Genomic DNA, 12,077 nt, shown 5'->3' with positions numbered 1-12,077 from the left:
ATTTCATAATTGCTTAATGTCAGAGCCACCTCAGTGTTCTTCAACCCTGCTCCTGGAGGACCCCCAACACTGCACGTTTTCTTTGTCTCCCTAATCAAACACACCTGACCCATTGTGGAGGGCATCCCTGGGGGCAGCTCTTCCTCAGACCAACAGCCAGGAACCAGTAGCAGCAACACCTTCATTACTGGTAAATGAGCTTTAAATGATCTTGCTACACTGTAAAATATATCTTTTTTTTTGCCGCATTAACCCCCTGAGGTCTACGGTATCGCCGGCGATACCAGCTCGCTTTTTTTTTGTCAATGTAAAAGAAACTCATAAATACTCTGTTGACTTTGATTTTCCATAGGAGTTTCATACATCAATCGATTCTGTTAAATGTGTATTATTTTTGTGTATACTCACAATAAAAACAAAGTGTTGTGCTTTTTGCCAAATCAAGAAAAATAAACACGAAGCGAGTTCTGCCTTCTCTCTGCCAGTGAAGTCCATTCTGAAACGCGTCCGAAAATGAACAATAACTGAGCGAATACTCAGTCAAACAGGCATACAGACACACAGGCATGAAGCTTGAATTTTCTTCTTTTAAATGAAGTAATTTATATAAAAAACAAATATTCTAATCTTGTGAAATCTGTATTAAAAGAGAGCGATTCCAGTCGAGCTCATCTCATCTCATTACGTTATAATCGGCCCCGCCCACGGAGAGCGCGCGCTATTCAAACGCAAATGACTGAGACGATCCCATACAAACTGTGAACGCCCCCATATCAGCTCGAGAAAACACATCAAGTTTATTCAGATAAGTGTAGTTGTCTACACTGTCTCGCAGCGCTGTGAGGAATAATAATAATGGAAAACTTACCTCAGAAGTGCTGGTATTTCGAGGAGCAACGGATGGAATAATGTAGTAAGTTTTTTTTTTTCATTCTCAAGTAAATCGCGTTTCTGTGTGAATGAATGAACGCAGAGATGCGCTGTTTACCACAACTCGCAAAAAGACGGTTTAAATTTGAATTGCGTTTCTGTGTGTGAATAAATGATCTGCTTTTAGCAAACTATTTAGCTATACTGAGTAAAATCGATTGAAATATGTTGAAATAAAATGTATTTGTATAAGCAACGTATTAAACTGCAAATTAACATTTATATTCCTTATAATAAAAACGAAAGACCTATGTTACAGACATATGAAAGACAACATTTCGTTGATTAGTTTTGGATAGATTACACATTTTTACTGTAAAATATCTGCCACCTCAAATAAGCTTTTGTTTGCCAATTTTTGCTAATATGTTTGTTACAGAGCAGGCTTCCACTTCACCTCCTCTTCACCACTGCAGGACACTTTCACCAGAATATATCCCATCATGCCGCTTACCTGGGACTGATTACACAAACACCTGCAGCTCATCTACACTAACACCTGCAGCTCATCCACACTCACCCATATAAACCCCGTTCACTCTCTAGTTCATTGCGAAGTATTGCATTGCCCCAGGCGTACAATTTCTGAGCGTTTTCCCTGTGTTTGCTGAACTGTTACTGACCTTGGATTGTTTACATCGACTTCTGATTCTTCTTCTGCTGCCTGCCTCGACTCGGACTGTTATATCGACCTCTGTTTGTTCTGCTGCCTGTCTCGACCCGGATTGTTCTTTCGACTGTGATTCCTGCCGCCTGCCTCGACCCTTGCCTGTTATCTACTTCTGATCTGAGATTATCTCCGTTGTTCTGTTTGCCCCTGTTTTACCCTGCCTGTTGTTAATTCTAATAAAGCTGCAAATGGATCCTATTGAGTCTGGTGCTGCGTTACAGAATACTTCGCCATCTTCCGATCCAGCGGCTGTCGTGCAGTTATCTACGGAACTTTCCTCACAAGCTTCACGTTTGGATCTGCATCATCATCAGTTAAGCCATCTGACTTCACTTACCGAGGAACTCGTACAGGGGTTACAAGAAATCCGGGCGGCGATAGGGAATGCTCCCGCTGCACCATCACCACCAGCAGCACCAGAGCCTGTCCCACCCGCTGCGAACCCGTCAATAAATCCACGACTAGCATTCCCTGAGAAGTTTGACGGTAATCCGACGAAATGCAAGGGATTCTTACTGCAGTGCACTCTCTTTGTTGATCAGCAGCCTTCACTCTACACCACTAACGCGAGTCGCATAGCATTCGTCTGCTCACTGCTCACGGGTCGAGCATTAGAATGGGCTACTGCGGTTTGGAGGCCGGATGGTTCATCATTCGCCACGTTTGGGGAGTTTATTCAACAATTCCGTCATGTCTTCGAACACCCCACGGAGGGCGGAAACGCAGGAGAACAACTACTAGCCCTGTCACAGGGAAGAAACACGACGGCTGAGTATGCACTCACGTTTCGCACACTAGCGGCGCAGACCAACTGGGTGGAGGATACACTTAAAACTCTCTTCCGAAAAGGACTCACCGCTGAACTCCAGTCCGAATTAGCCTGCCGTGACGAGGGAAGAAATCTAAATGAATACATCGATCTAGCCATCCAAGTGGACAACCTGATCCGTTCTCGACGCTCTGTGCGAATTCCCCCGCGCTATTCACAGGACACGCCCACCATGCATGAACCCATGCAAATCGGTTTCACTCACTTAACCCCAGAGGAACGAGAACGCCGGAGGCAGAACCGTTTGTGCATGTACTGCGGCCAGCCCGGACACATGAAATTCGCCTGTCCAGCTCGTCCATCTGCAGACTCCCGCTCGGTGAGTTTCTGTACCAATGCCCATACTACCACATCCAGTTTCACCTTACCAGTGCGCCTAGTGATTCATGATAAACTTATCAGCACCACGGCTCTAATAGACTCAGGAGCCGCTGGGAACTTCATATCTCACAAATTCGCTGTACAATGCAACCTGGAACTAAAACCTTGTCTTTCTTCCTTGGCAGTGGAGGCGCTAGATGGCCGACCTCTTGGAGAGGGGAGAATTCACAGCACCACAGAGCAAATCAAACTGCACGTCGGATCACTACACACCGAGGATATCAGTTTCTACGTCATCCAATCCCCTCATCACTCAGTCATCCTCGGCTATCCCTGGTTACATGACCACAACCCTCACATCTCCTGGAGGGAGGGGCAGATCATTCAATGGAGTCCCACCTGTCAAAACCGCTGTTTATCCAGAGTCACTCGCCTTCCTCTTCAACGTCCAAATCCCGCCACGTCAGATCCAGAAGAACCCAAAATACCACCTGATTATGCAGACCTCATCGAAGCCTTCAGTAAGAGAAAAGCATCACAACTCCCCGAACACCGCTCCAGCGACTGTGCCATAGACCTCCTTCCTGGAGCTTCTCCTCCTCGGGGAAGGATCTTTCCTCTGTCTCGACCAGAATCCGAAGCTATGAAACAGTACATTAATGAGGAGCTAACCAAAGGTTTCATCAGACCCTCAACTTCTCCGGCAGCTGCCGGATTCTTCTTCGTAAAGAAGAAGGACGGGGGGTTACGACCCTGCATCGACTACCGAGGGCTGAACGATCAGACGGTGAAGTTCCGATATCCCCTTCCTCTGGTTCCTGCAGCACTGGAACAACTCCGCCAAGCCAAGTACTTTACCAAACTGGATCTGCGCAATGCTTACAATTTGATTCGCATCCGTGAGGGAGACGAGTGGAAGACGGCCTTTTCCACCACCACTGGGCACTACGAATACCTGGTCATGCCTTTCGGCCTGTCAAACAGTCCTTCAGTGTTCCAGTCTTTCATGAATGACGTCTTCCGAGACATGCTAGATAAATGGGTGATTATCTACATCGATGACATACTAATCTACTCAAACTCTATGGAGGAGCACGTCCGTCAGGTCAGATTGGTCCTGGAACGTTTAACCCTCTGGGGACCAAAAACGCGCCCACGCGTTTTGCTCGTTTTTTTTTTTAGCAATGAAAAATAAACACAAAATGCTCTGTTAATTTTGATCTTTCATTTTCGTGTAATACATCAATCGATCCTGTTCGGTTTCTATTTTTTTTCTGTATACTCACAATACAAATAAAGTGTTTTGCTTTTTGACAAATAAAGAAAAACTAACATGATGCTATTTCTGCCTTCTCTCTGTCAGTAAACTCCCATTTGAAACGCGTTCGAAAATTATCTATAACTCCGCGAAAATTCAGTCAAACAGGCAAACAGACCCACGGGCATAAAGCTTGAGATCGCAGCTTTTAAATGAAGTAATTTATATAAAAAACAAATATTATCAGCTTCTGTAATCTGTATAAAAAGAGAGCGACTCCAGTCGAGCTCATTAGGAGCCATTCAAAAGTAATGTGACCACTCCCCGGAGAGCGCGTGCTATTCAAACGCAAATTCTGAGAACCATTTCAGTCTGTGAAACGCCCCCACATCAGCTGTAAACAAAGAGGCATAATATAGCCTACCTTATGGAGAAAATTTTCCGTGCTGATATGAGGAGCAGATCCCGCTGAGGAGTGAGGTAGGCTAAGTTATCCTTTCTCAAGTGTTAATGTGGAATAACGTTGTAGGCTTATGTAAACAAAAAGATGAATCGCGTTTCTATAATATGAATCGCGCGTCTATTTGTAAAGAGTGTTTAGCCTAAATATGAATCGCGCGTCTGTGTGTGAAAGAATAAACTGCTTTTACAGTTACAGTTACTGCGTTACAGTCAGGCGAAGTATGAAAGACAACATTTTGTTGACTAGATTTGGGTACAGTTTTTACTGTAGAATATACTGTCACATCAAATAAGCTTTTCTGAATATATATAAAATACTATTTTGTCAAAAATAAAGTCATAGACTAAGATGTTCCAATGTTGGCTATATTCAAACTAATGAATACATATGATAAAATGTAGGCCTATAATCTTTTTTTTTTTTTTTTTACAAAGAAAGAGTACTTTTTTGCAGAAATATTGCTGAAATTGTAATTATTGTTGTAATTGTAACCTTTTTAATAAAATAGCAAAACATATTTACAAGATAGATGTAAGCAAAATCTTAAATGGTCAATATAAGTCTTCTTCAAAATATATATTTTGTCTTTGCATTGTGGCTCAGTCAGTGTCACACCTGAATGAATGGCTAATTATGCAGAGTCATTATGCAGAGTGGGTGGGACTAAGGTGTAAACTACTCCTCCCCCTCGCATATTGGCTTTCCAAGCAAAACCTGTTTTACACCATTTAAATCAATGTATTTTTTTTTGTGAACGATAAAGCAAGACTATTTTCACATAATTTTGAAGCTAGAACTGAAAGGGACAACATCCATTAGTCAAAAGTCTTGTGGGCACATATTTTGTATGAGTTTTGTGGTCTTATTTCAGCAACTTTCATTTTTATTTTTTTAAATAACCACGCATAAACATTATTCTCTTAAAAATACAAACATCTACATACATGTTGCTCGCATATTATGGTAGGCCTGTTTGTGCTATATAGAGTGAATTTACACCTTTGCCATTAACATGTTTATAAATAACTGAAAAAAGCACAAATGTCAGAGCATGTCAGAACATCTCAAGGGCCCCAAAAACAGCTTGGTCCCCAGAGGGTTAATTCAATATCAACTCTACGCCAAGGCTGAGAAATGCGAATTCCACCAGACTAGCACGTCATTTCTAGGATACATTATCAGCCAGGAGGGGGTAGCCATGGATGAGAGGAAGGTCAAAGGAGTTCTGGATTGGCCGCTACCTCAAACCGTAAAGGAGATGCAACGATTTTTGGGTTTCGCTAATTTCTACCGAAGATTTATAAGAAACTTCAGCATTATTGCCGCTCCACTAACCGCCATGACCAAGCGTCACACTGCTCGGCTGAAATGGTCTGAAGAGGCAAACCAAGCATTCCAGGATTTGAAAACTCGTTTCACGTCAGCGCCCATTTTGCATCATCCGGATCCAGAACGCCAGTTCATAGTAGAAGTCGATGCCTCCAGCACAGGGGTTGGGGCTGTATTATCCCAGCGACAAGGCGAACCAGCAAAGATGTACCCGTGTGCTTTCTTCTCCCGCAAACTCACACCGGCTGAACGTAACTACGATGTGGGTAATCGTGAATTGCTTGCTATGAAATTAGCCCTGGAGGAATGGCGCCACTGGCTGGAGGGAGCTGGTCAACCATTCATAATTCTCACGGACCACAAGAACCTTGAATATCTTCGCTCGGCCAAACGTTTGAACCCCCGACAAGCCAGATGGGCTCTATTCTTTACCAGATTTCACTTCACAGTAACATATCGACCAGGAACCAAGAACATCAAGGCTGACGCACTCTCACGTCAAACGGAGGAGACAGTTCAAACCCCGGCCCACGAGAACATCCTTCACACAAACCTCCTGGTGGCTCCAGTACAATGGGATATTATCACAGAAATCCAACAAGCAAACATGCAAGAGAGACCATCTCCAGAATGCCCAGCTAATCTGCTCTTTGTTCCAGACCACCTTCGTCCTCGTCTTCTCGATCAAGTTCACTCTATGCCCAGTTCTGGTCATCCTGGGATCACCGCTACCACACAGCTGCTCCAAAATCGCTTCTGGTGGCCCACATTACCATCTGATACCACCAAATACGTTCAGAACTGTTCCAACTGCAACACATCCAAATCACCCAGACAGTTACCTGCTGGACTCTTAACACCACTACCCACACCACACCGCCCCTGGTCCCACATTGCCATCGATTTCATTACGGATCTACCCAACTCCCAAGGACATACCACCATACTTACCATCGTTGACCGATTCTCCAAGGCCTGCCGTCTAATACCACTACCCAAACTCCCCACTGCACTCGAGACAGCCGAACTCCTCTGCAATCAGGTATTCCGCTTTTATGGTCTGCCCGAAGACATAGTATCGGACCGTGGTCCTCAGTTTACCTCCAGAATTTGGACCGCATTCTTCAAACAGCTTCATGTCAACATCAGTCTCACCTCCGGGTACCATCCCCAGTCCAATGGGCAAACCGAACGCCTGAATCAAGACGTCACCCGCTTCCTTCGGACCTATTGTCAAAAACAACAAACTGAGTGGAGCAGATATTTGTTTTGGGCCGAATACGCCCAGAATTCTTTAGTCAAACCCGCTACAGGCATTACCCCTTTCAAATGTATCCTGGGCTTTCAACCTCCCCTGTTCCCCTGGTCAGGAGAACCCACCGAGCTACCATCTGTCACCGAGTGGCTACACAAGAGCGAGGAGGTCTGGGATCAAGCTCACACTCATCTTCTTCATGCAGTCAGACGACAAGAACGACAGGCTAACCGTCATCGTCGCCCGGGTCCTGAATACAGTGCAGGCCAGTGGGTGTGGCTGTCCACCAAGAACCTAAGACTCCGACTCCCTTGCCGCAAACTCAGTCCCAGGTATGTTGGTCCGTTCCAAATTATTAAACAAATTTCTCCGGTATCTTTTCGATTGGATTTGCCCGCTGACTATCGTATTTCTCCTACATTCCATGTATCTCTCCTAAAACCTGCTGGTGGTCCGAGAGGAGAGTTGAAGGAGGGAGTCGCGGCTCCAGACCCCCTGCCCATCCTGGTTGATGGCGAGGAGGCGTACCGTGTGCACAAGTTGCTGGACTCCAGGCGCCGGGGTAATGTCCTCCAATATCTGGTTGACTGGGAGGGGTATGGTCCGGAGGAGCAATCATGGGTCAACGCTGGAGATATCCTAGATCCCACACTCACAGAAGAGTTTCATCATTTGCACCCGGAGAAGCCGGCCCCTCGACCCCGTGGAAGACCCCGGCGCCATTTGCCTTCTCGCCTCAGGAGCTGCTCGCAAGGGGGGGGCTCTGTTACAGAGCAGGCTTCCACTTCACCTCCTCTTCACCACTGCAGGACACTTTCACCAGAATATATCCCATCATGCCGCTTACCTGGGACTGATTACACAAACACCTGCAGCTCATCTACACTAACACCTGCAGCTCATCCACACTCACCCATATAAACCCCGTTCATTCTCTAGTTCATTGCGAAGTATTGCATTGCCCCAGGCGTACAATTTCTGAGCATTTTCCCTGTGTTTGCTGAACTGTTACTGACCTTGGATTGTTTACATCGACTTCTGATTCTTCTGCTGCCTGCCTCGACTCGGACTGTTATATCGACCTCTGTTTGTTCTGCTGCCTGTCTCGACCCGGATTGTTCTTTCGACTGTGATTCCTGCCGCCTGCCTCGACCCTTGCCTGTTATCTACTTCTGATCTGAGATTATCTCCGTTGTTCTGTTTGCCCCTGTTTTACCCTGCCTGTTGTTAATTCTAATAAAGCTGCAAATGGATCCTATTGAGTCTGGTGCTGCGTTACAATGTTAAATATAGTATGTTTTGTCAATGTAGGCTATATTCGAAGTTTGAAATATGTATGATAAAATGTATACTTTAGTTTTTACAAAGAAAGATTACACTTCAATTGTTGTTGTAATTGTAACCTTTTTAATAAAAAAATATATATTTACAAGGTAGATGTAAACAAATTTTAAAAGGTAAATATAAGCATTTTCTTTAAATAATTTTTATTGTGTTTTATTATTGACAAATTTGGGGAGAGGATACATATTCCAAAACTGAAAATACAGTATGAGAATTAACTGCACAATTAATAGACATGTTTTCCTTGGATATTATACAATTTGCAAGCAAAATTTGTGAAAAAAAAAAAAATTGACATGCTTCCAACTGTGAACCAATTTGGTAGAATATATATATATATATATATATATATATATATATATACACTGTATATATATTGCTCTTGCATTCTTTCTTGTGGCTATAGGTGACACACCTGAATGAATGGCTCATTAGGTATGCGGGCCCCATTGTCTCCTGAGGTGTGAACCACTACATATGCATGATGCTGTTGAATGGTTGACGCCCCTTGCGCATATTGCCTTTACAAACAAAAAGTGTTTTACAAGATTTAAATCAATGTATTGTGTTATGTGAATGATAAGGGCAGGATGATTTTCACATCATTTTGAAGAAAAAATTCTAGGCAAAGACATCAATTAGTCAAAAGTCTTATTGACACGTATTTAGTATGTGTTTTGTGGCCTTATTTCAGAAACTTTAGTTTTTAGTTTTTTCAATAACCATGCATAAACATTATTCTCTCAAAAATACAAACATGTACATGCATGTTGCTCACATATTATGGTAGCCCTGTTTGTGCTAAATAGAGTGTAATTATACCTTTGCCATTAATATGTTTATAAGCAACTGAAAAAAGCACAAATGTCAGGGCATGTCAGAACATCTCAAGGACCCCAAAAACCCCTCAGACCTCAGAGGGTTAAATTAAGTAGGCCTATATAATCCAAATGGCTGGTACAGTAATTTCAGCTGTTAAATATTGAGTAGTGATCAATTGCTTTGACTTGTGAAGGTGAAAACTGCTGAACTTAATGTAAGAATATTTTGCCATGAGTTACTGATCACATTTGTTCATATAGTGTAGTTCATTGTAATGCCATTGTGTTTCCTCTTTTGTGCAGTTTTACATAATACACCAACACTTGTACCTGTTCCCAAGAAAGTAGTGGCTGAAATATGTGCAGTAAGTGGACTTTTTCTAACTTTACATCAAAAGGGAAGAAAGTGCAACACTTTGTAATGCCCATTTGTTTCCATTGCACAGGACAGTGAAGAAACCCTCTCAGATGACTGTCCTTTGGAGGAAGTACTTGTAAGTGCATAAATAACTTTACTTCATTTATAGTAACTTGTGTACTTATTATTTCTGACTGCAATATGAGTTGCAGGAGGAAAGGCCTACTGCACAAAGTGATACAGAGGTGGGCAGTGTAGTAACCTACTTGTACTTTTTATTTTTGTTGCATGAGGCTTGTGTTGACAGTTCTTTTTTATTTTTTTATTCTTTTTATCCAAACATGGCACAGGGTGATATCCGTATATAAATGGAATCTACAACAGAAAATTTAGTATTTTGACCTGAAAAAACAGAAAAATGAAGGGGAGAAATAGAACTTGACACCTTAAAGAAGAAAAAACTGGCACTAGAGATTGAGTTGCTTCAAAAGGAACTTCAGAGTAAGTGCTAAATACACTATTTCACACAGAGTACTATTGCTGACCTTGGATAACAATATATCTTATTGCAGGCAAAAGATGACCATCATTGGCTTTTCTTGACAAAGAATAATTGAAATAAAACTCAAGGAACTAAGCATGTTGTCTTGTCTTCTATTCATTTAATGAAGGTTTTTGTTTTTTAAAAAAAAAAAAAAAAAAATGGTGTTCCACAATTCTGTCCCGTGCAGCTCTGCCACTAGGTTGGTCCAAGTGCACTGGCTGGAGGTCATCATCAGGCTGCACCTCCACCACAGGGGTCCTCTCCTTTCTGATGGTGGCACTATTGTGGAGTATGGCACATGCAACAATAATGTCACAGGCCCTGTCAGGTGCAACCCTCAGACACTGAAATCTTTCCTTTAGTTGCCCAAAGGTCATTTCAATGCGTGCCCTTGTCCTGGCTAGAGCTGCATTGAAACGGGTTTGTGGTCCGGGGTTCGGGTCAGGGAATGGCGTCATGAAATACTGCCTGCAGGTATAGCCCCTGTCACCAAGCAGGATCCCGTCGTAAGCACCTGGAAAAATGCAGTTTTGTTAGGCTCAGAATAAATGTATGTAATACAGTGAGCTTGATATTAAATATTTCCTTACCACGTTCAAATAATGTGCATAAATGTGACTCTCTGAAAATCCTGGAGTCATGCACAGAACCAGGCCATTTTGCTTCCACATTTGTGATGTAGGACATGGAGTCACACACCATCTAAGATATTTTTAATCAGTCAACTGCATACTTTTTGATTACATTACTTTTTGTATTATTTGATATATTCTGGACTCGCTTCTCCAAGGTAAATGGTGAATTGTTTGATGTCAGGCTGCATGCTCAGAAAGCGGCAGTGGATTGTGCAGCGTGAGACCACCTTCAGCGACAGGTTCTTGTCGTAAAAACGGACAAGACATGGCTGCGAAAGACTTCCCGTATCACCTCCGCTTATAAAGCCGGGATCTAATCCTGTTAACATGAAATAAGCCTGCTCCCGAGCAGGTTTAAGCTTGGGCACCTGTTGCTATGACAGCAAGTCCAGGATGAGCGTCGAAGAACCAAACAATCCAAGATCATGCCAAATCTCCAACAATCAAATCCAGCTAACTGAGTTAGCGACGTACGAAGAACGGGCCCCTGGGGCCTGTTTCAGAAAGGAGGTTCAACTGAGTTGGCTTACCCTGAGATGGGAAACTCTGAGTTTTCGGTTACAGAACAGCGGAAATTAGTTCGTTCAATCAACTCTGAGTTGACTGACTCTGAGTTAAGCGCGTGCACCACCACTATAAAAAGCCATTATCAATGGAGTGCAGATATTATGAGTCACCATGGTAACAGCGCCAGACAAAAAGAGGTCTGCATATTTCTCACCAGCTTCTGCAAGCGTAAGAAGACATATTATTATTTTTTAAATATCGGCTGCAGCAGCGAAGGACAACTAGAGTTAGCTAGGGAGAAAATAGTTGCTCGAGTCAATGCGTATGTTTACATTTTAATTAGTTATACAGTGTTGGGTGTAATTAATTACCAAGTCATCTAAATACTGTCATTTAATTAAAGGGATTACTCTTAATTCTTCTGTAATTTGAAGTAAAATCTGATGTAATTGCATTAGACTATAGAACAATTCTGTATATTTAACATACATTTTTAAAAGGTATATTTTTTATGTAACCTTCTCCCTCTACACACTTTGGTCAATTCAAGAATAATCCATGCAATTGTATATTGTTTATTTGAAAGCATTAAAAGTGCAGTTTCTTGTCTCTCCTTGTATTGTTCAAGTGGTTGAGGTTGATATGGGATTTATTAATAAGTAGACCAATACTTTCTAAAGATAGTCATTATTACATGAATCTAATTACACGGTTGAAGATGTCATTTGTAGTTAGTAATTAATAACTATTTTAGAGTAACTTACCCAACTGTTATAATATCAGAGGTGAAACTGGAAGAACAGTATGTTATTC

The sequence above is a fragment of the Leuciscus leuciscus genome (assembly GCF_965113295.1).
Source record: "Leuciscus leuciscus genome assembly, chromosome: 2".
Lineage (NCBI taxonomy): Eukaryota > Metazoa > Chordata > Actinopteri > Cypriniformes > Leuciscidae > Leuciscus > Leuciscus leuciscus.
The sequence above is the reverse complement of the archived record's forward strand: the minus strand, read 5'-3'. Positions refer to the sequence as shown.